Source organism: Lepidochelys kempii, chromosome 12 (genome assembly GCF_965140265.1).
Source record: "Lepidochelys kempii isolate rLepKem1 chromosome 12, rLepKem1.hap2, whole genome shotgun sequence".
Lineage (NCBI taxonomy): Eukaryota > Metazoa > Chordata > Testudines > Cheloniidae > Lepidochelys > Lepidochelys kempii.
In genome coordinates this window covers 454709-478474 of record NC_133267.1, presented here as the reverse complement: position 1 = coordinate 478474, position 23766 = coordinate 454709, and the positions used below count along the sequence as shown (strand labels likewise).

General features: G+C 46.5%; 1 non-coding gene across 1 annotated transcript; it reads left to right on the top strand.

Annotated features, from left to right (window-relative positions):
- Positions 1-161: 161 nt before the first annotated feature.
- On the top strand, positions 162-235 carry TRNAN-GUU (transfer RNA asparagine (anticodon GUU)). Its single transcript has one exon. It is a non-coding gene; the product is annotated as a tRNA-Asn (tRNA).
- The last annotated feature ends 23531 nt before the right edge of the window (positions 236-23766 follow it).

Below are 23766 nucleotides of genomic sequence, written 5' to 3'. Positions count from 1 at the left end.
AGCGAGTGTTATGGGCCCCGTCTGAGCTTGGGCCTGGCACGGTGGAGCCATTGGTGCCACGGTGAATCCGGTCCTGTCCGGACTAGCGCCTTGCAAGCTCTAGCGTGGGCAGGAGATCTGCAGGCTGCACAGCCTTGGTAACAGCAGACAGGTCTCTAGGTGTCTCTGTGGCGCGATGGGTCAGTGCATTCGGCTGTTAACCGAGAGGATGGTGGTTTGAGCCCACCCAGGGACGCTGGTAACCTCGTGCTATTTCCTTGCGCCTCAAGATGTGCTGGGAGCCTCAAAGGCCCCTTTTTGCCACCCCAAACCCGACTCTCTTGGCCTCAGGGGGTTCAGCTGGTGGCCCGCAGAGTGCGCTGGGTGCGAGTCAGAAACCCATCTCCCAGCAGCCACGCCGGGGGCTTGGGCTTAATCCTCAGGGTTAAGGGAAGGGAAGCCTGGCTGTTTAAAAATAGCCAGAGCTTCGCGAACCAGCTGAGCGGCGGAGAACCAGCTGAGCAGCGGGGACAGCAGAGCAGCTCACAGCAGGAGTTTGCCTGGGACTGGTAAGTATCCGAGTGTGTGTTTGTTTGCTTGCTGAGAAAGTATCCGAGCGTGTGTTTGCTGGGGGGGCAGTGTGAGAGCCTGAGTGAGTGTCTGATTGGCTGCTAGCCTGCAGGGGGCGGGCAGTAGGGTGTCTGTTTGTTTGCGACAGGGAAGCCTGGCTGTTTAAAAATAGCCAGAGCTTCGCGAACCAGCTGAGCAGCGGAGAACCAGCTAAGCAGCGGGGACAGCAGAGCAGCTCACAGCAGGAGTTTGCCTGGGAGTACACCTGGAGGGAGCCCAGTGAGGCTTACGTCTTGCAAACTGCTCTGAGGAAGCTCATAGTAGGAAGGTGATATGGAAGGGGGGGGTTCAGCTGTTGTGACCTGCACTGGATGTGCCATGTTTGTCTTTCTTCCACAGGACAGAAGCAACTTTGTCTGTACAAAGTGTAAGCTGGTCTCCATATTGGAAGAGAAGATTGAAGGTCTGGAGCAACAGATAACAACCCTGCGTTGCATACGGGAAACTGAGGATTTTCTGGACAAAACTCAGGATAGGCTTCTAGGGGCACAAAGCTCTACAGATATAGAGCAGGTTGCACAGAGGAGCCAAGAGGCCAGTGAAGAAGCTTGGCAACATGTGACCTCCAGAAGAGGTAAGCGGAATGTCCGGGTTCCAGTAACACAGACACAGGTAACTAACCGCTTCCATGTTCTCTCCACAGGTATCGTTGCGGAGAGTGGACCAGATGATATGTCTGGGGCGAGAAAGCAGAAGGAGACTCCACTGGTTGGAAGGCATGAGATGCTATGTCCTGAGGTTGGGAGTTCCACGACCACCACTCCCAAGAGGAGAAGGCGGGTGGTGGTGGTCGGGGACTCTCTCCTCCGGGGGACTGAGTCATCTATCTGCCGCCCTGACCGGGAAAACCGAGAAGTCTGCTGCTTGCCAGGGGCCAAGATTCGCGATGTGATGGAGAGACTGCCGAGACTCATCAAGCCCTCGGATCACTACCCCTTCCTGCTTCTCCACGTGGGCACCAATGATACTGCCAAGAATGACCTTGAGCGGATCACTGCGGACTATGTGGCTCTAGGAAGAAGGATAAAGGAGTTGGAGGTGCAAGTGGTGTTCTCGTCCATCCTCCCCGTGGAAGGAAAAGGCCTAGGTAGGGAGCATCGAATCGTGGAAGTCAACGAATGGTTACGCAGGTGGTGTCGGAGAGAAGGCTTTGGTTTCTTTGACCATGGGATGGTGTTCCATGAAGGAGGAGTGCTGGGCAGAGACGGGCTCCATCTTACGACGAGAGGGAAGAGCATCTTTGCTAGCAGGCTGGCTAACCTAGTGAGGAGGACTTTAAACTAGGTTCACCGGAGGAAGGAGACCAAAGCCCTGAGGTAAGTGGGAAAGCGGGATACCGGGAGGAAGCACAGGCAGGAATGTCTGTGAGGGGAGGGCTCCTGCCTCATACTGGGAATGAGGGGCGATCAACAGGTTATCTCAAGTGCTTATATACAAATGCACAAAGCCTTAGAAACAAGCAGGGAGAACTGGAGGTCCTGGTGATGTCAAGGAACTATGACATGATCGGAATAACAGAGACTTGGTGGGATAACTCACATGACTGGAGTACTGTCATGGATGGTTATAAACTGTTCAGGAAGGACAGGCAGGGCAGAAAAGGTGGGGGAGTAGCCCTGTATGTAAGGGAGCAGTATGACTGCTCAGAGCTCCGGTACGAAACTGCAGAAAAACCTGAGTGTCTCTGGATTAAGTTTAGAAGTGTGTGCAACAAGAGTGATGTAGTGGTGGGAGTCTGCTATAGACCACCGGACCAGGGGGATGAGGTAGATGAGGCTTTCTTCCGGCAGCTCACGGAAGCTACTAGATCGCATGCCCTGATTCTCATGGGTGACTTTAATTTTCCTGATATCTGCTGGGAGAGCAAAACAGTGGCGCATAGACAATCCAGGAAGTTTTTGGAAAGCGTAGGGGACAATTTCCTGGCGCAAGTGCTAGAGGAGCCAACTAGGGGGGCCGCTTTTCTTGACCTGCTGCTCACAAACCGGGTAGAATTAGTGGGGGAAGCAAAAGTGGATGGGAATCTGGGAGGCAGTGACCATGAGTTGGTTGAGTTCAGGATCCTGACGCAGGGAAGAAAGGTAAGCAGCAGGATACGGACCCTGGACTTCAGGAAAGCAGACTTCGACTCCCTCAGGGAACGGATGGCCAGGATCCCCTGGGGGACTAACTTGAAGGGGAAAGGAGTCCAGGAGAGCTGGCTGTATTTCAAGGAATCCCTGTTGAGGTTACAGGGACAAACCATCCCGATGAGTCGAAAGAATAGTAAATGTGGCAGGCGATCAGCTTGGCTTAATGGTGAAATCCTAGCAGATCTTAAACATAAAAAAGGAGCTTACAAGAAGTGGAAGGTTGGACATATGACCAGGGAAGTGTATAAAAATATTGCTCGGGCATGTAGGAATGATATCAGGAGGGCCAAATCGCACCTGGAGCTGCAGCTAGCCAGAGATGTCAAGAGGAACAAGAAGGGTTTCTTCAGGTATGTTGGCAACAAGAAGAAAGCCAAGGAATGTGTGGGCACCTTACTGAATGAGGGAGGCAACCTAGTGACAGAGGATGTGGAAAAAGCTAATGTACTCAATGCTTTTTTTGCCTCTGTTTTCACTAACAAGGTCAGCTCCCAGACTGCTGCGCTGGGCATCACAAAATGGGGAAGAGATGGCCAGCCCTCTGTGGAGATAGAGGTGGTTAGGGACTATTTAGAAAAGCTGGACGTGCACAAGTCCGTGGTGCCGGACGAGTTGCATCCGAGAGTGCTGAAGGAATTGGCGGCTGTGATTGCAGAGCCATAGGCCATTATCTTTGAAAACTCGTGAAGAACCGGGGAAGTCCCGGATGACTGGAAAAAGGCTAATGTAGTGCCAATCTTTAAAAAAGGGAAGAAGGAGGATCCTGGGAACTACAGGCCAGTCAGCCTCACTTCAGTCCCTGGAAAAATCATGGAGCAGGTCCTCAAAGAATCAATCCTGAAGCACTTGCATGAGAGGAAAGTGATCAGGAACAGCCAGCATGGATTCACCAAGGGAAGGTCATGCCTGACTAATCTAATTGCCTTTTATGATGAGATTACTGGTTCTGTGGATGAAGGGAAAGCAGTGGATGTATTGTTTCTTGACTTTAGCAAAGCTTTTGACACGATCTCCCACAGTATTCTTGTCAGCAAGTTAAGGAAGTATGGGCTGGATGAATGCACTACAAGGTGGGTAGAAAGCTGGGTAGAAATCCTTACAATTGGATGTCTCTGAAGATCTTAGATTGAACTGCTACTGTACATAATAGAGCCATGATAAGTGCATCTTTTGCTCCACTTTCCACATTTTAAAATGTGTCTAGATTAGGAAAAATTGTTAGGGTTAGGTAAACCTCATGTAGATGCAAGGGTGTAGTTTGTGGGGTGGGAGAGTTGCCCCTCCTCCCCAAACTGCAGGCCTCGACAGTTGTGGAATTTGCGCCCCCCCCGCCTCCCATGCAGAGTCCTGTTGGCCTGACTGAAGCTGGCCCCCTAAATGTAGAAGTCAAACTATGCCTATGTGTAGACCTTTTACCTCCAGTGAGCTGGTTGACGTTGATTGCCGGGTACTCCTAGAATTAACCCACTAAAAATTCTACCAACGTTACCAACAAATGAAAAGGATATCATTTCAATCCCATGGTATTCTTATATTCTAGCATTCATTAAATCCTTTTGTTTCAGATCAGCCCAAATGAAATTGAAAGATTTTCAGATTTCCCATTGTCAAACAAAACATTGAAAGGGAAGTACACCAACAGTTCTTCGGAAAGTATTTGAATAAAAGACCAATTTTCATCAGTCTTCTTCATTGGCTGTTTCAGGAGGTTTTGTTTTTAAATATCAGAGTTCCAAGATAATGTTGCCACCTGCAGTATTTTTCCTTATGGGAAAATGTATCATTATCCAAGGCAAAAAGTAAGAATCTTTTTTTTTCTCTCCCAAATACTAGGTTTGCAAGAAGCACGGTATCGCATGGTTACTGAGACACAGAGGCAGACCATAGGCTTGTCGTTGCAAGGTAAAGACGTACTTGGAGCTGCAAAGACTGGATCAGGCAAAACTTTGGCATTTATTATCCCAGTAAGTAATTGACCTTCTCATTGGAAGCTTGAGCTTATGTAAAGTGAAGGTATTGGACAGTAAACAGCATATTTTGGTTCACCTGGGCCAGGAGGAGACGTATAATTTGACTGTAATATTTGTTCACGTAAAGCTATGAGAGACTGACGTATGTATTGCTGTCTGAGGTTTTGTAAGATGGCCTGGGTATATTTTTGTCTCTAGAAATGTTTTGACACTTTGAGATCTTGTTCTGACATTTTTATTAAGACTGACTTTTTTTTCAAAAAAGTTTTTTCTTGATAGTCCTTTACCCATATAGTTGTCTGCTAAAATTATTTAAAACTGAATGTCTGTATGGAATAAGTGTAAAATTGATCAAGGAACCTCTTTACAATTAATCTTCACTAAATATGTAATACATTGTTCATTGTAGGTTAGGCTAGAGTTCATGAAAATGGTTTGCAAAATAGACTGAAAATTGGCTCACAACCAATATTCCTTATAGGATAAAAGTTCCGAGTGGTTCAGCTGGAAAGTTAGGCTTTGCATTTATTTTCTTTAGTATTCTAGAAAGGGATTTTTCAAGTTGGCATCTAAATTGTTTCCTCAATCAATGGTGATCAGCTTGGGACGGCTTAATTTGGTTTTAAATTATGAGATTAATGATGAGCATTCAATGTAGATTATTAGTTTAGAGCCCAATCCATTTCCATTAAAGTCAATGACAAAAGAGTGGGAACAGAAATGCGTATTTAGGCAAGCTCTCAGAAACGGGAATGTGCTTTATGCTTCATTCATGCTGATTCGGAAATAAATGTCTAAGTTTTGGAAGAGGGTGGGGGGAAACAATCTTCTGCATACTGTAGAAAGGAAAATGAGGTTGCTTAATTTATATCAGTAATTGAGAACTAGAGCTCTTGAAACAATTGTATGCATTTTGATGTCCACACATTTAAAAGGATTTGTAGAGAAGGGGCCTAGTGATAACTGGGACTTAGTGTCATATAGAAGGAGGCTAGAAAACAAGGTTTGTTCTCCTGTGTGGCTGTGGAAATCACCATGAGTAGGGGTATCGCATCAGCTCTGGTGAAATCCTTTTGTTGTACAGCTGAACACAACAATTTGACAGCGTGTGAATCTGTAATAGCAGATGTGGACCTGCATCATGGCTGCAGTACCTTTAGTTGGAGTGCTCTGTTTCAGCCATGGTACTGCCTTGTAGGTGTGAGCCCAGTACTGCTAAGGGCATTCTACACCCAAAAATGAAAAATTCTGTGCACAATATTTTAAAATTCTGTAAATTTTATTTGTTAATTAAATGTGGAGGCTCCAGCATGGCACTGAAGAGCACAAGCCACTGGCTGCACAGAGGTGGGAGATCATTGTGCAGCCGCCCCCTCCGCCCCCCCGCCCCAGGGGACAGGGACTCACCGGTGAGGCTGCACCCAACCCTGACACTGCAAGGATCGGGTCTGCCCCAGAAACACCCCAGAGTCCTGCCCCACCATGCCAGGTGCACCAGGTGTGGACAGGGAAGCTCACAAGGCGGGATCCGAGTGTGGAACGAATCCAGCTGTGGGGTGAGGGAGTTCTGTGTGAGGCAATCTGGGAGCTGGCGGCTCAGTGGGTGAGCTGGATGCCCAGGAGCTTGTTGTGGGTTCTGGCTGCAAAGGTAATAGGATTCTGCATGGGGGTCCAGGTGAAGGTAGTTGGGGCTCAGTGGGGGGAGGGGGTTGAGTTGCGGGGAGATTGAGCTCAGCAGGGGGGTCTGACTGTGAGGGGATGTCCAGATGCTGGAGGAGTGGGGATCAGTGAGTTAGATACAATTGTTGTTATTGGGTCTCTGCATGAGAATAAAATATATGCATAGAGTGTAACCCAGTTCTTCCTCTCCTTGAACTTGAGCCTGCTATGGTGTCATTATTCTGCATTTGTGGCATCACGCTATGGTCATGGAAAAGTAAATGGAGTAAATTCAGCATTATTGCGTAACGGCAGCTTCTAGCAGGACTCCTGAGAGTTTTCTCAGTATTAAGTGACTTGCCTGAAATGGGTCAGGCTGTGTGTGCCCGCCTTTTCCCCCACGAGTATGACGGGATGACTTGTCTCACACCGGTACTCTTGGAAATGCTTCTAAAGCACTCTGGAGACTGAAGCAGCTGTACTAGTGTTCTTAAAAAGGGTAAAGGAAATGGGATTTAATTCTAATCCTGCTGAGATCACTTTCCAGTGCACAAAGGGGGCCTTGTCAGAGAGCCGCTTTGCAATGAGACATTTTCTGCGGTCGGGTAGTGGTAGAGGTACCGTGAACAGAGCTTAGCTGAATATTGGGGATAGAAGGCCTGTCTCTTGGTTGAGAAACTGTACCCTCTGCTATACGACTGACTACCCCCTGACTTCACCACACCTTTGTCGGGATCTCCTCTCAGACGAATTCTCCCAGGGCCTGTATTTAAGGCTTTGCTGAAGTTTCAAGGGAAGGCTGATAAGAACCAGTCTTCAGCTATTTTTGCTGGCAGAGTGGTGATTTGAAGAGAGCACTTTCCTTCTTTACAGGCAGTGGCATAGCTAGGACAGGGAAACTGGGTGGGCAATGATGGGGCAGTTGGGGATAGGGAGACCTGCCTCCCCCACCATCTCCAGCCGTCCTTCACTGCTCAGCAGGCTCCTGACCATGAGGCTGCCTGGGGGAGGGCGGGGGTGTACCTTGTAGGGGCAGGGCTGGAGACCAGGGCAGCAGCATGTGGTGCTGGCAGGAGCGGGACATGGATGGACACCGACCCGGTGTTCAGAGTCCCAGCCTGTGGATTCGGGGGGCTCCAGCCCCGATCTGGGTGGGCCTGGATGCTAAGTGGGTGGGCCACAGCCCACTCAGGCCCACCCATGGCTACAGCCCTGTCAGGTGCTTGCTGACTCCTAATCTAACGCACAGATTAACGGTAAAGCTGCCCTGCATTAGGGTTTCATTGTGGGGGAATCTGCCAAGTTCTTCGAGTGCTTGCTCATGTCGATTCCAAGTAGGTGTGCGTATGCCGCGTGCACAGTCGTTGGAAGGTTTTTCCCCAAGCAGTACCCATCAGGTCAGCTGTGGAGCCCCCGGAGCTGCGCCTTCATGGCGGTGTATATAGGTCCCTGCCGACCCGCCACCTCTTCAATTTGTTCTTACTGCCTGTGACGGTCGTTGGAGCTGTGTGTCTCTCTTGCCTCCGCAAGCAGTTTCCCCAGTGATTGGACTTTCTGTTAACCTGTAAATAGTTAATTAGTTAGTGTTAGTTTTCAGTAATTAGTTTGATAGAAGTGGGGGGTTCCCCCAAGCCCAATTCCCTCCCCTCTTGGGGTTTGGCACATGCCTCCATCCCAAGAGTTTAAGCCGTGCGGGACCTGCTACAAGCTCATGTCAATGGGCAACCCCCATGACTCCTGCCTACAGTGTCTGGGGGAGGCACATCAAACAGCTCGCTTCAAGAGCTGCAGAGTTCTCCGCCCGAGAACAAAGAAAGAAACGGACTTCAGGCTCAAAGAACTCCTTATGGAGGCAGCCCTCCATCCCCTGCCGGCTCTGGGCGAGCAGGACTTGGCATTAAGCACCTCTGTGCGCAGCGCTCTGGCCTCTGTTAGAGAAACTACGGCTCGCACTCACCGATGCCACCTAAGCAGCACAAGAAGACGACTAGAGGGCGCTCACCCATGGTCAGAGCACTGAGTCTGACAGCATAAGCAGTATGCATCCTACGCAGGGATCAGCACTGTCGACTTTGGGCCTGCAGAGGGATCCGTCAAGTCTGGTGCCACTGGACCCAGAGAAGGTGGAGGAGCAGGAGCTTCCTTCCATCCTGGACACGTTTGAGGTGGCCAGGGACTTGATTGCCATGATGGCACCGCAGTTTCCCACCAGGCAAGATAGACCTCCGGCACCACAAGGCACGGCGCCGTCCAGAAGCAAGCCCATGATGATGAAGCTCTGCTCGCCTTCCCCATGGCACCATCCTCCGACACTGTCCTGCTTGGACCACCCTGCCAGATTGGCTGAAGAAGTTAGCTGTCTGGTTCTTAAACTCAGCAGCAGCAGTCGCTCACTGGGTGCTCAGTGATTCTCTGCCTCCCTGGGTTCAGCTCTTGCCAAGCCCTGCTTCTGCTCTGTTCCTCCACAGCTTCAGCCCAGATCCTGTCCTACACCCAGCCTTGCTCCTGCCTCAGAACCAGCCCTGCTCCCTTCTTCCCTGCCCCCGGTGATCCGGTTCTGACCCTTGGCTCTGATTCCTGACTCCGACTCTCTCTTGATTCTAGAGTGACCAGGTATCCCGATTTGATAGGAACAGTCCGGATCTGGGGGTCTTTTTCTTATATAGGTTCCTATTACCCCACCCCCATCCCAATTGTTCACATTTGCTGTCTGGTCACCCTACTTGATTCTTGGATCTGGCATTTGGATTCTGACGCTAGTTCTAATCTTTGGACCTGCTTCTTGGTTTTGGTCCTGTCTCAATTCCTGCTTTTGGCATTTGGACACTCACCACTAGGCATGACTCCCAGTCTGACCACTATGCCTGACCACCTACAACCCGGTCTCCTGACATGTGCTCAGTCTGGTTTGTGGTTTAACCATCTGATGAGTTCCATGTAACCTTGTGCATGTCTTTGTGAGGAAACCAAGTATCACCAATAATCAGTGCATGTTACTGCACAGCGATTCTCAAACTGTGGGTCGGGATCCCTTTTTAATAGGGTCACCAGGGCTGGAGTTAGACTTGCCTGGGCCCAGGGCTGAAGCCCAAGCCTGAGCCCTGGGCAGCAGGGCTGAGACTTGGGCTTCAGCCCTGGGATCAGGTTACAGCTTCCCCCACCCCCTGCCTGGTTCTGAAGCCCTTGGGTTTTGACTTTGGCCCCTTCTGGCCCGGCGGAGCTAGGGCTTGGGCGGGCTCAGGGTTTGGTTCTCCCTCCTGGGGTCGCGTAGTAATTTTTGTTGTCAGAAGGGGGTCGTGGTGCAATGAAGTTTGAGAACCCCTGTTATAGAAAGTTCTCATCTTTCTCTATTATCGTTTGCCATCCTAATGCCATGTGGGAAGTGGTTTTGTTTTGCTGTATGGGGTGGCTTGCTGCATCAGGGCCTCTAGTGGTGGAGCACGTACGGGCTCTGGCTGGGAGTTCAGATGTGGGAGTTCAGTGGGGACACTGGGGCATGACCACTAGGTATCTCGAGGGGATGGAAGACCACGAGTGTCGATGAAGCCCCCTCGCACTACGCCCAGGTGTCCTTGCCCCCCCGACTCCAGCCTGGAGGCACTCGCAGCAGCTCTGCGTACTAGGCCCAAGTGTCCTTGGCCCCCCCGCCTGGAGGCACTCGCAGCAGTTATGCTGAGGATCTGCAACAATATGTTGCAGAGTCAGACTGCCTGAAACTAAACAAGGCCAAACAGGGCAGATATGGAAGACCAATGCTGAATAAAGCAGCTTTATGTATGGTTTAACAAATGATACAGAGAACAAGGGAACTAGCTGGAAACTGGATTGGCTGGCTATATGGATACTTAGATCAGCTTGCTATTGGATAGGTATGCTGGGGAAAAGGACGTATAAAAGCCTGTGTAACTTCCTGCTCTGGGTGCAGGATTGGAGATTTTATTCTCCCTGTACCTTTTTGCAGCTGCAAATAAATTTTTCTGCTTCTTCACCCCGTTGTGATTATTGGGTGTAGCACACCGGGTAGCGAACCAACCTCAGCTGTTGTTTAGCCTCTCGGCACTGGGTGCCGGCAACAATAACAATTATCAAACAGTGTCATGTTTTCTCTAGTGACGTGCTAACATATTTTGTCACCAGGATAAATATGGAATAATTCTAATGAATTACCACAGATTTACATTGGTGTAACTGAAATTATGCATTCAATCTCCTGTTTCAGGTTAGTAAAAATAAAAGAATGCTGTGGGTTTTGTGGACATGTACAAGATACAGATTTATAAAAACAAGATGAAAACAGGTAGTCACGCTGGGGAAAGGGGAAGCCTTATTGAAGCTGTTGGGCATACCACTGTTCAGGAAGGACAGGCAGGGCAGAAAAGGTGGGGGAGTAGCCCTGTATGTAAGGGAGCAGTATGACTGCTCAGAGCTCCGGTACGAAACTGCAGAAAAACCTGAGTGTCTCTGGATTAAGTTTAGAAGTGTGAGCAACAAGAGTGATGTAGTGGTGGGAGTCTGCTATAGACCACCGGACCAGGGGGATGAGGTAGATGAGGCTTTCTTCTGGCAGCTCACGGAAGCTACTAGATCGCATGCCCTGATTCTCATGGGTGACTTTAATTTTCCTGATATCTGCTGGGAGAGCAATACAGCGGCGCATAGACAATCCAGGAAGTTTTTGGAAAGCGTAGGGGACAATTTCCTGACGCAAGTGCTAGAGGAGCCAACTAGGGGGGCCGCTTTTCTTGACCTGCTGCTCACAAACCGGGTAGAATTAGTGGGGGAAGCAAAAGTGGATGGGAATCTGGGAGGCAGTGACCATGAGTTGGTTGAGTTCAGGATCCTGACGCAGGGAAGAAAGGTAAGCAGCAGGATACGGACCCTGGACTTCAGGAAAGCAGACTTCGACTCCCTCAGGGAACGGATGGCCAGGATCCCCTGGGGGACTAACTTGAAGGGGAAAGGAGTCCAGGAGAGCTGGCTGTATTTCAAGGAATCCCTGTTGAGGTTACAAGGACAAACCATCCCGATGTGTCGAAAGAATAGTAAATATGGCAGGCGACCAGCTTGGCTTAATGGTGAAATCCTAGCGGATCTTAAACATAAAAAAGAAGCTTACAAGAAGTGGAAGGTTGGACATATGACCAGGGAAGAGTATAAAAATATTGCTCGGGCATGTAGGAATGATATCAGGAGGGCCAAATCGCACCTGGAGCTGCAGCTAGCCAGAGATGTCAAGAGGAACAAGAAGGGTTTCTTCAGGTATGTTGGCAACAAGAAGAAAGCCAAGGAATGTGTGGGCCCCTTACTGAATGAGGGAGGCAACCTAGTGACAGAGGATGTGGAAAAAGCTAATGTACTCAATGCTTTTTTTGCCTCTGTTTTCACTAACAAGGTCAGCTCCCAGACTGCTGCGCTGGGCATCACAAAACGGGGAAGAGATGGCCAGCCCTCTGTGGAGATAGAGATGGTTAGGGACTATTTAGAAAAGCTGGACGTGCACAAGTCCATGGGGCCGGACGAGTTGCATCCGAGAGTGCTGAAGGAATTGGCGGCTGTGATTGCAGAGCCATAGGCCATTATCTTTGAAAACTCGTGGCGAACCGGGAAAGTCCCGGATGACTGGACAAAGGCTAATGTAGTGCCAATCTTTAAAAAAGGGAAGAAGGAGGATCCTGGGAACTACAGGCCAGTCAGCCTCACTTCAGTCCCTGGAAAAATCATGGAGCAGGTCCTCAAAGAATCAATCCTGAAGCACTTGCATGAGAGGAAAGTGAACAGGAACAGCCAGCATGGATTCACCAAGGGAAGGTCATGCCTGACTAATCTAATTGCCTTTTATGATGAGATTACTGGTTCTGTGGATGAAGGGAAAGCAGTGGATGTATTGTTTCTTGACTTTAGCAAAGCTTTTGACACGGTCTCCCACAGTATTCTTGTCAGCAAGTTAAGGAAGTATGGGCTGGATGAATGCACTACAAGGTGGGTAGAAAGCTGGCTAGATTGTCGGGCTCAACGGGTAGTGATCAATGGCTCCATATCTAGTTGGCAGCCGGTATCAAGTGGAGTACCCCAAGGGTCGGTCCTGGGGCCGGTTTTGTTCAATATCTTCATAAATGATCTGGAGGATGGTGTGGATTGCACTCTCAGCAAATTTGCGGATGATACTAAACTGGGAGGAGTGGTAGATACGCTGGAGGGGAGGGATAGGATACAGAAAGACCTAGACAAATTGGAGGATTGGGCCAAAAGAAATCTGATGAGGTTCAATAAGGATAAGTGCAGGGTCCTGCACTTAAGACGGAAGAACCCAATGCACAGCTACAGACTAGGGACCGAATGGCTAGGCAGCAGTTCTGCGGAAAAGGACCTAGGGGTGACAGTGGACGAGAAGCTGGATATGAGTCAGCAGTGTGCCCTTGTTGCCAAGAAGGCCAATGGCATTTTGGGATGTATAAGTAGGGGCATAGCGAGCAGATCGAGGGACGTGATCGTTCCCCTCTATTCGACATTGGTGAGGCCTCATCTGGAGTACTGTGTCCAGTTTTGGGCCCCACACTTCAAGAAGGATGTGGATAAATTGGAGAGAGTCCAGCGAAGGGCAACAAAAATGATTAGGGGACTGGAACACATGAGTTATGAGGAGAGGCTGAGGGAGCTGGGATTGTTTAGCCTGCAGAAGAGAAGAATGAGGGGGGATTTGATAGCTGCTTTCAACTACCTGAAAGGGGGTTCCAAAGAGGATGGCTCTAGACTGTTCTCAATGGTAGCAGATGACAGAACGAGGAGTAATGGTCTCAAGTTGCAGTGGGGGAGGTTTAGATTGGATATTAGGAAAAACTTTTTCACTAAGAGGGTGGTGAAACACTGGAATGCGTTACCTGGGGAGGTGGTAGAATCTCCTTCCTTAGAGGTTTTTAAGGTCAGGCTTGACAAAGCCCTGGCTGGGATGATTTAACTGGGAATTGGTCCTGCTTCGAGCAGGGGGTTGGACTAGATGACCTTCTGGGGTCCCTTCCAACCCTGATATTCTATGATTCTATGATTCCTTTATTCAGGATCAATGTAAAAACAATCAAGCTCTTTTGTGGAATAGATGGCTGACTTAATAGAAGTCACCATCAAGTAAAGCTGGAATAGGAGTTGAGCCATACAGTGGAAGGGGCTTTCACTGGGGTCTGAATGCAAATGCAGGGGGATGGGGTTCGGGGCGGGGGGGGAGGAAGAGAGGGAGTGTGACACCGCAGAAGCACAAAGGAGCCCCAGGGAAGTATTTGTAGTGTGATCTCAGAAAAAGTTGAGAGAGAGAGAGAGAGAGAGAGAGAGAGCGTGCACGCTTTATGATAGACTGCTGGATAGAAAGAGGCTTGGAATTGTGAGCCAAGAAACTATTCCTGCTGTCGTTAGGGAAATAGAACTTTGGGTACATTCTTTGTAAATAAGCAGGATTGTGTCAAAAAAATACCTGACTCCATCATCCATTTCTCCCCCTAATGGAAACAACTCACAAGACCCAAAATATTCACTAATTGCTCAGGTCAAAAGGGATAACAATATTGTGAATTCTTTTGTCTTCCTGTTCTTAGATAAAGAATAGACCTGCTTCAGTAAAGAACCATAAACACTGAAAATACTGTTTTGTTCTCTCAGAGCTAGCTCTCAGTAGATCTAGAAAATAAGAGTGTTTGTTGGTACAGGTTTCAGAGTAGCAGCCGTGTTAGTCTGTATTCGCAAAAAGAAAAGGAGTACTTGTGGCACCTTAGAGACTAATAAATTGGTTAGTCTCTAAGGTGCCACAAGTACTCCTTTTCTTTTTGTTGTTACATAATCCTTAGAATTCAATTATTTGCACAAATCATTTTAATTTTTCTCTGATTAGGATTCAAAAATAAGCAATTAGATATTCTGTACAGTGTTTAGGAAATTTGTCGGATTAAAATCAGCATGTATTCTGTATACATGGCTTTACCATATATGCAACCTCACATCTACACTTGTAAGAGGACCACATTTCCTGAAGCAGTTTCAAACCCTTCAAGCTAGGACAGTTTTAAGCTACTTTATGTTTCAAATGTGAATGGTGTCCGCTGTGTCAATTAATTTTTTTAAATTATGACCATGATCTAAGATCCACATTTTCAGAATTTTCTTACATCATTCATATGCTTGGATGAATAAGGCTGCTTTCCTGAACTGCGGTCCATATTTGGAACTGTCTTTATAGTGTAGACTCAACCACCCTCCTTATACAGTTTGGAAGTTGTTCGATACTCCCTCGGGACCAGATTTACTCTTCTTTACACAGATTTGGGCCCTAGTCGGGGAGCGACGTACTCATGTAACCGAGGAGCAGAATTTGGCCCTCCTATGGGTTCAGTCTCTCAGTTAGGCCTGTCTTTTTATCTTATCTATTGATATAGCATCCATCCCGAGAGTAGAAGAGCAGCTGTCCCATTTCAGACAAGATACATCAATACCTATATTGATTATTCACAATGGAGTTTTTATCTTTGTTGTACTGTTCCTTTTGAGAAATAAGAAAATAGAGTAAAAGTAAAATGTACTTTTTCTCCCAAATCTATGTGCCATTCCTGATCTTGATTGAACAGGGGAGAGCGTCTTTCCTCTGGATTAAGAATCCAGCTGAGACAACTACCCCAGCCCCACACATTCTACAAGGGAATCCAAAGTCAGAGCAGTGGCATTCAGTGAAGGGTAGCTGCTCTCTTTGAACATCCTGATAGATGAAATAAAGGACTGGGGGTCATCATTAAAAGTACCTTAAATGGGAGCTCAATCCCCAGAGCTATGATTGCCGAATCAGGAAAAAACAAGAAAGTACGTCCTCTCAGGGATTGGCATATTCAAGTTTACAAGAGAGACGATAAAGACTGGCCATGACGTAGAAAAATCAAAATTCAAGTTCGCCAGTAAGAAAAGAGCCTGAGTAATAGTCAGCTAAAGAATGGAAGGGACCAGTTGACCCAGGAAGTTACAAGAGCCTTTATTAAAATGGAGAGCTACTTTTGTCCTTCTGTCTGCTTGCTTCTGGCCATGGTTGGCTCAGGAATAGAGGGGGAATCTCTTGGGGTCCAGCAACTCTGCTGGCTTGGGAAAGTGTGCACTGCATCACCCACTCCTCCCTGTGTGAGACAATCTCTGTGCCTCTGTTTCAACAGTTCAAAACCCTTCAAAATACCGTTCTTTACAGCTCAATACAGAAATTGCCAGAACCTAGTCCTGTACTTTTTTCTTTAAAAACAAACAATGAAATGGGGATGTTTGCACGACAATGATATGAATCGATGTCTGTATTTTTATATCTTTAGACGCCCAACAAATATACAAAAATCTGCATTAAAATAACAATTAGTAAGTTTGCAAAACTGAGCAATGGAAAGTTTGGAAATGCCAGGATTCAGGGAGTCTGAGTACTGTGCACGTGCATTTTGACACAGTCTTTAATTGCACAATTGTACTATTTTTTTCCACAGGCCCCTCATTCAGTGACCATTGAAGTGTTGTTTGTTGCTTGCCTTCAGATGCTGTGTACATACTTCTGCAACGTGAACACATCAAGTCAGGTTCCAGGTCGCAGTCCTTCTCTTCCAGGGGCTCAGTGGCCAGGGCCCAGTATATCTAAAATATCAGGTAAATCCCTGGGATTAGAGTTGTGGCTGACAGGGCCGATTTCTCAGGCACCATGAAGTTTTTTCTCTAAGGATGAGGCTTGTCTGTGCAGTAGATAGAGCTTTCTCAGGGGACAGTCTGTGACAGGAGAACAAACTCCCATGTCATTCCGAGGCTATTAGAGAGACAAGGTGGGTGAGGGAGAGGGTGACCAGATAGCAAGTATGAAAAATCGTGATGGGGGTGGGGTGGGATTGATAGGCGCCTAAACCCCGAATATCTGGACTGTCCCTATACACTTAGGACATCTGGTCACCCTAGCTGAGGTAATATCTTCTGTTGGACCAACTTCAGTTGGTGAAAAAAATAACCTTTCAAGGACCTGAAGGAGAACTCTGTGCAGTCCTTTCACCAACAGAAGTTAGTCCAATAAAAGATATTACCATGACAGATGTGAGTCATATTATTAATGTATTAGAGGAAGCTGCTCAGATACTTCATTGATGAGAACAGTAGAAAAACCTAGATAGAATAAAGTGAAGGAGAAAGAGAGAGTCTCTTTCTGAGATTATCCTTTTCCTTCTCCCTAATGATCCTATTTGCTAACAAAGATATACATTCTTAGTGCTGTTGTGGCTTTGTGCAGAAGTGTGAATTGTCTCAGTAGATTCCGATGTATTTTATCTTTTAGGCAAAGATATCGAAAACAGGGAATACAAACAACACGTTATGCAAACCCGCACCACTAGGTGGAAGCAGATATTTTGAGTTGTCATTAACTGAGAAACTATTTCAAAAAGCGAACTATTAGTTCTTGGAATTCTGCTTTAAGCCACAAGGCACACAGCTAAGCAGAGTCATCTTCTGAGTGCTGGATCTTTAATTTTTTTTCCATACGAGAACCTGCTTAAAATCCCATTAATGAACTGTGTTCTCTTCACTCTCCTATTTGTCTGTGCTGTGACGGAAAAATATAATTGTCTGTCAATAATGGCTTTTATTTGAAGCAGAGAGTGAGAAAACATGTGTGTAAAATGCTTTGAAGAAGAAAATCTCTCCAGAAATGCAAATTATTATTATTATTATTGTTGTTATTGGGTCAAATTCTACAGTAGGTATTTAGGCTCCTAGCTTCCACTGATTTCAGTGGAAGTTAGGAGTCTAAAGACCTTTGTGGAGCTGGGCCTCATACCCTACTCAGACAAAACTTTGACTGACTTTAATTCAGCCTAGCCCTGCGTTGGGTTAAGCCCAATATCTTACTGTACATTGTACAGAAGCTTCTTGCTAGCAGGAGTCAATCTGCAGCTGTTTTTTCAGTAATGCTGTCAAGGTTCCTTCCCCACTCTGAACTCTAGGGTACAGATGTGGGGACCTGCATGAAAACCTCCTAAGCTTACTTTTACCAGCGTAGGTTAAAACTTCCCCAAGGTACAAATTAATTTGACCCTTTGCCCTTGGAATTTCCACTGCCACCACCAAACTTTAACTGGGTTTACTGGGAAACGTAGTTTGGACACGTCTTTCCCCCCAAAATCCTCCCAACTCTTGCACCCCACTTCCTGGGGAAGGTTTGGTAAAAATCCTCACCAATTTGCATAGGTGACCACAGACCCACACCCTTGGATCTTAGAACAATGAAAAAGCATTCAGTTTTCTTACAAGAAGACTTTTAATAGAAGGAAAGGAATACCTCTGTAAAATCAGGATGGTAGATACCTTACAGGGTAATTAGATTCAAAACATAGAGAATCCCTTTAGGCAAAACCTTAAGTTACAAAAAAGACACACAGACAAGAATAGTCATTCTATTCAGCACAACTCTTCTCAGCCATTTAAAGAAATCATAATCTAACACATACCTAGCTAGATTACTTACTAAAAGTTCTAAGACTCCAGTCCTGTTCTGTCCGCAGCAGCAGCAGAAGCCAGCCAGTCAGCCAGACAGCCAGACGACCGACCGACCGACCGACCGACAGACAGACAGACAGACCCTTTGTTTTTTCTCCCTCCTCCCAGCTTTTGAAAGGATCTTGTCTCCTCATTGGTCATTTTGGTCAGGTGCCAACGAGGTTACCTTTAGCTTCTTAACCCTTTGCGGGTGAGAGGATGTTTCCTCTGGCCAGGAGGGACTTTAAAGGGGTTTACCCTTCCCTTTATATTTATGACAAATGCATTTTCTGTATTTACCAGCTTTGTTTTCTTGCACCCTCAGTCATTTTGGGCCTTGTACATAATGTGTATAAACGGAATATTTATCATCCTCTCTGACTGTAATGTGTTTTAAGTGATGGTATATTGTCAAGCTGCATTCAGTATGGGTTGATCTGTTGATCCTCATTAGTGAGAGAAGTGTATGAATTACAAGCCCAAGCAGGATCCCGCTGCTCATTGCTGCAGCTCAACTTGCACTGCTGCAGAACACTATTTGTGTGCATGCACAAGGCTTGTGTTGTGAAAACCTTGCCCCCTGTAAATACACTCAAAGTCAACCTCTGATCCAGCTCTTGTCAAATGCAGCCAGTTAACATCACAGTGACCATGGGTGTAAAGCTGTGGCCTCCTCCTTTTGAGGGTCTACTGTTGCCCAAGCTCTAAGTCAAGCTGAGGCAGTGTTGGGGTGATGAGGTGCTAATTTATGAGCTCCTTGATGCCTGCACAGTGTTTGTCATGGCTTTGTCACACATACTCTTGTTCTGTTCTTGATCTTAATTTATTCTGTGGCATTACATAGTTCATGGTGTTACTTGTCACATGCATGAACACTCTTCCCATCACTGGTCCATCCGTAGTTGACTTATATGTGGATGCCTTGCCCGGATGGTAACAGCTGCAATGAGTAAGCATTCTTACAATCACCTGTGCTCCTACCTGATGCTGCATTTTTGAAAGGCCCGACTTTATGGAGCCAGGTGTAGACAGTGAGGGGTGCAGAACACCAGCACAGAGACAGGCAAACTCTCTGTGCTGACCATGCCCTTAGCTTCTTGCAGAGTGGCCTGCTGTTTATGTACTAAAAATGGAGTAGGCCTCAACGGTGTGCCACTGGATACTTTCCATCTTGTGCAAATGTACGAGTCCCCAGTTTACACAATGGCATGGAACAGGGGCTGAGTCACATCAGACCCTGAATCAGGAAGAAAGTTCCCGAAATAGGTAGCTCTATATTAGTTATCTGCTGGTACCTGGTCAAAGGGGGCTTTTTTGCTTGCTTTATTATCCTCTTGTCTGTTTGTTGTGCTGTTAAGATGTGTTAATTAATTAATGACAGTTACGGACCATCTTGTTCTCTGTTTGTACAGGTCCGAGCGCAATGGGATCCTGGTTTGTGACTGGGACTGTGAGGCAGTACTGCAATACAAATAATCACATGCTGATCTCCAGAAATATTTTTATACCGTGGCCATCCTCACTAGCTTAAGAGATTAGTCACGGAAAATGGAAGCTTGTGAACCTGACATCTGCAGTTTAACTCAGTCCCCTTGACTCCTGCACTGAGTGTTCTTTCTGCTCAATACACACTCAATGGTAGGCATGCCCACAGAATAGGGTTATGAAGATGGGTCTCTGGGAGGCTTTGACTTCCTCTACCATGGGATGCTATTGCAGGAAGGAGGTTTGCTGGGAAGAGATGGGGTCCGTCTGACCAAGAAGGAGAAGAACATCTTCATGCACTGACTCACCAACCTTAGGAGAAGAGCTTAAAACTAAGTTCAGAGCGGGCAGGTGAAAAAAGCCACCAGGTAAAAAAAGGTGGCCTTAATAGAGGACTAGCTGTGTGGGGAGAAGTAGATGTGGAAAATTGCAGTAGAATTATAGGAGAAACAAGAGGGAAATCCATGGGGGCATCTGCTTAACATCTTAGATGTCTGTACACACAAGCAAGGAGGAATTATAATGGGGAATAAACAGTAAGAACTGGGAGTTTTAGTACATAAATCTTAACTGAGCTTAACTGCATCACAGATACTTGATGGGATAAATCTCATGATTGGTCTATTTGTATAGAGGGCTATAGCTTGTTGAGGAAAGACAGGCAGGAATAGAAAGAGAGGACATATTGCATTGTAAACCTGTTCTGAGGTCCAGAAGGAGGTGAGAAGCAGACCAGTTGAAAGTCTCTGAGTAAAGATAAAAGAGGGACTAAACAGGGGTGAGGTCCTGGTAGGGGTCTATTACAGACCTCCAAATCAGGAAGAGGAGGGAGAGGAGGCATTTCTAGAACAAACAACAGAAATATGCAAAACAGAAATCCTGATTGTAATGGGGGACTTTACCTACCCAGACATCTGCTGAAAAAGGAATATGGTAAAACCCCAAATTACCCAAGAAGTTCCTGGAATGTACTGGGGACAATGCTTTGTTTCAGAAAATGGAGGGAGTCAGCGGGGGGACAGCCATTTTAGACGTGATTCTGACCAGCAGGGAGGATCTGGTGGTGAATGTGAAGGTGGAAGGTGATTTGGGTGAAAGGGATCATGAAGGACAGATTTCATGATTCTAAGGAATGAGAATGACAGGAGAAGGGCTGCCAAAAGCAGACTTTAACATCCTCAGAGAATTGGTAGGTAGCGACCCATGGGGAAAACGTCTAAGGCATAAAGGAGTTCAGGAAAGCTGGCAGTTTCTCCAGGAGACAATATTAAAGGCACAACTGCCAATGCAAAGGAAAGAGAGGAGGAATAGTAAGAGGCCAATGGCTCCATCAGAAGTTTTGTAATGACCTGAAAATCAAAAAGAAATCCTACAAAATGGGGAAACATGGACGAATTACGAAGGAGGAGTACAAAAGAATAGTGTGTCCGTGTAAGGGCAAAATCAGAAAGGGTAAGGCACCAAATCAGTTATACATAGCAAAGGACACATGTAATTGGAATTCTTTTTCCATATGGTTTACTGCGAAGAGTGTCATCACTCTGAATGCTTTAAAGGCAACATCATCTCCAAAATCAAGTGTGGGCTCTACATATGGCCATACATATGACACCACACTGTATTAAACACAACAAAAAATAATTTAGTTGATTTGTTTGGCAGGACATGGAAATGAAGAATAAATTTCAATTCATTGTAAAACAATATAAAAATCAATATTTGTAATACAGTCCAATAAGATTTCATCAAGCTTTTTAATCAACCGAATTAAAAAGCAAAAGAAACCAACCACCCACACTCAAGTGTCACTGTGCATTCTCCAAGGCAGTTTCTTCTCTTTCTTTGTTCGGTGCTTTTATTTTCTATCCATTCAACCAGGAGCAGATTTTTCAATAAAACCAATGTCGGAAAGTGTGGCAAACTGAGAGAGGGACGGAACCAAAATTCAAAATGATTTAGAGCGAATGAGAAAGTCTACACTGGAGCAAATTTAGCCACCTATTGGACTGCATACATGGATGGGCCCAGATATTGAAATGTATTTAGGTTCCTCACATCTATTGATTTCAGTGCGAGTTAGGAGCCTAAATACCTTTGAGGCTCTTGTCCATGTCATCACAGCACCTACCTGATCAGCAGCAGTTTATGTGCTATGTCACAGTCACAGTGATGTCATAATAGTGTTTGCATAATCTTAACTGGCTATCCTGGACAGGACAGCCTGAGAGGCCAGCTGCCTATCAGTACTGGAGCTCTTTGGAGAAAGGACTGGAGGAAGTGTTGAGGAAAGATTAAAATATGAATAACTTTGTGAGTGAGCAGGAGGTAACCAACAGAGGTAAGGGTCAGCATTGTATTCTCTATATCCATTCTATATTCACACACACATTTAGAAAGCATAGGCATACAGATGAGCTGTAATGTTCTCCATTTGTATGAGCAGAACCTCAGCTGCTGTAAACCAGTGTCCCTCTGTTGACTTCCTTGTAGCTGTGTTGATTTACACCAGTTGAGGAGTTGGCCTACAGCCTCTGGACCTGGAAACTTTCCTGAGAATCTGAGTTTCTAGGGAATGTTATGGGGGAGGTCTTCCTTCTTTTCTCCCAGTTGTTTTATGTTTGTTATGGGTCCTCATTTTGTGTCTTCTGCATCCATGGAGCCAACTCCATCAGCAATAGGGGAAATTAGAACAAAAAAAGCAGAAGGACTTCTCCTCTAGCTGTCTAAATGAAGCTCTGCTAATATCTTAAATGCAAGAGAACAAAGCATGGGGTCACATTTCTTAGCAACACTAGTGCTCTTCATCCCACACAGATGGGCAGAGTAGGTTACAGTTATGATTCCGTTTGCATCTGGGTGTTACAACTGAAGGATGCAATTTGCATAATGGATGGGCAATCACCTAACCTCAAGTAGTCTTTCCTGGGAAGGGGAAATCTTGTTAGTTCCTCCCTCATGCTTGGAATGCTGTTACAACGGAGACAGATAAATACGACATTTCAGATTTCTTGTGAAATACTAAGTCTCCTGGAGAATTTCTGCCCAGAGCGAAGAGATACATGGGAGATCAAATCCTGATTTTTTTCATACACCAGCTATTTCATTGTTTCCTAGAGTTTAAGGCCAGAAGGGACCATTAGATCATCTAGTCTGACTTCCTGTATTTCACAGGCCCCTAAATTTCACCTAGCAACCCTACAATACTGAACCCCAAAACTTGTCTTGGACAAAAACATTTCAGTCTGTAGGAGACAAAACTGTTGTGTGCCGTCGGCAGAGGACAGGAGAGACTGAGGTTCCACCAATGCCTGAGGCCCTTGCAATGGTCGACAATTGATTGGGTCAGATATACTCAGATTATCCTAGCAGGTGATCAGTGCCCCATCCAGCCACTCAAAGGTCCCTGCCAATCCGACCAGGGGGAAATTCCTTCCCACCCACAACTCTGGAGATCAGTTGGACCCTGAGCATGTGAGCAGGACAGCTAAGGAAACAGATTCCCTGAACCATTTTAGAGCACTGGTCCACCCTACCAGGTGTCCCATCTCCTGCTATGGTCAATCCCTGATGCTTCAGGTGAAGGTTGGAGGGACCCACCCCACCCCACTCACAGTGTACACCTCGCCAATTGTGCATGCGGGTGGGGGGGGTGTGGGGGGGCGGGGGAATTCCTTTATGACCTCTACAGGCAACTGTACAGGGGGGAGGGATAGCTCAGTGGTTTGAGCATTGGCCTGCTAAACCCAGGGTTGTGAGTTCAATCCTTGAGGGGGCCATTTAGGGATCTGGGGCAAAAGTTGGGGATTGGTCCTGCTTTGAGCAGGGGGTCGGACTAGATGACCTCCTGAGGTCCCTTCCAACCCTGATATTCTATGAACTGGATGAACTCCGTTCCATGAGTCTTCTCTGCAAGTATTTAAACGACCATAAAAGAAGATTAAAGGCTTTCTTCAAAACAAGGGGCCTAAAGTTAAGCTTCTAAATTCATACTGAGGTCTCCAACAGTGGCCTGATTTTCAAGAGATACCGAGCCCCAAAAGTTCCCAGCATAGCTAATAGGTACATCTGGGTGCTCAGGATTTTTGAAAATGAGGCCCTGACTAAGCAAAACTCTTCAGCATGTGCTTAACTTTAGCTCTATTTCTTGGCTTAGAGTTAAATTATTATTCTGTATGCTATCAAAACTCATCAATTGACAGTAAAGAGGGAAAGGAAGATTATTTTACGTGGGGACCTACTTGAAAGGAGCAAATTTGCTTCATTATGATTTCCCCCCAAGCACACTGGGGAGTTCAGCAAACAAACCTGGTCATGAGGAGGAAGGAAGAGGATTTCCAGGATTCCGAGGTCTACTTCTCACAGTGTTTGGGCTCCTGCAGAATCTTGACTGGATA